Source organism: Dromaius novaehollandiae, chromosome 4, assembly GCF_036370855.1.
Source record: "Dromaius novaehollandiae isolate bDroNov1 chromosome 4, bDroNov1.hap1, whole genome shotgun sequence".
Classification (NCBI taxonomy): Eukaryota; Metazoa; Chordata; class Aves; order Casuariiformes; family Dromaiidae; genus Dromaius; species Dromaius novaehollandiae.
Window position 1 is genome coordinate 40,415,264 of NC_088101.1, and position 870 is coordinate 40,416,133.

Below are 870 nucleotides of genomic sequence, written 5' to 3' on the forward strand. Positions count from 1 at the left end.
AGTGGTGAACTCCAGAGGTGTTAAATCACTGTTTTTTTCCTTAGGTTACATTCTCCCTATGAAGGGCTATTTCTTCCTTCAGAATCTCCACGTTCCCTTCTGTCTACCCTTGTGAGATAGCTGTAGCTTTCTATTTGTGGGTATGGGGCAAGCATGTTTTTCTAATGAGTCTGCTAGATGGTATGGCAGACTGGCTTATTTCTTTCTGTTTCTGCGTTTTTGCACAGCACATTTAATCATTGAGCCATGCATCTCTTACAGCTCTAAATACCTTGCTTTTATAATCAGTGGAGTAAATAAAGCCTGATAATGGCAATTCATCTTCTTACTTTAGTGTGAGATATTTTCTGGAAGTACTGTATTGCTCTACACTAATTATGAAGGGAATCTAGACAAGTAGGTAGATGTGAAGTTTATCTTTGGATAGCTGGTCTCACCCTGAGTGCCTGGAGTCAAAGCTGCCATGTGTTTCTCATGCTTCAGAGAGATTCTTGTGGAAACCTGAAATCTGTCTCTGAGAAGGGATAAAGTTTGTGGGTTCTTCTAACTCAACATTCCCATACTTCACTTTGCTTGCATTGCTGGAGCTTATGTACAAAAGACTGTAAATGAACTTCAGTTAAATTTTATATATGTAATTATTTTGTGGTGAAATACCAAAGCATTGGCATATAGGCTCTTTCCAGGTGAGTATTTGGAAAACTGGGAAATTTGCTTATACATGTGTGTCTGTGTGTGGGTATTCATGTATATATTCAGATATATAATATGTCTGTATATGTGTGTGTGTGTACATATATATATATATTCACACACACACGTATATATTTGACGTGTATGTATACATACGCACATTACAGTTTTGCGAGT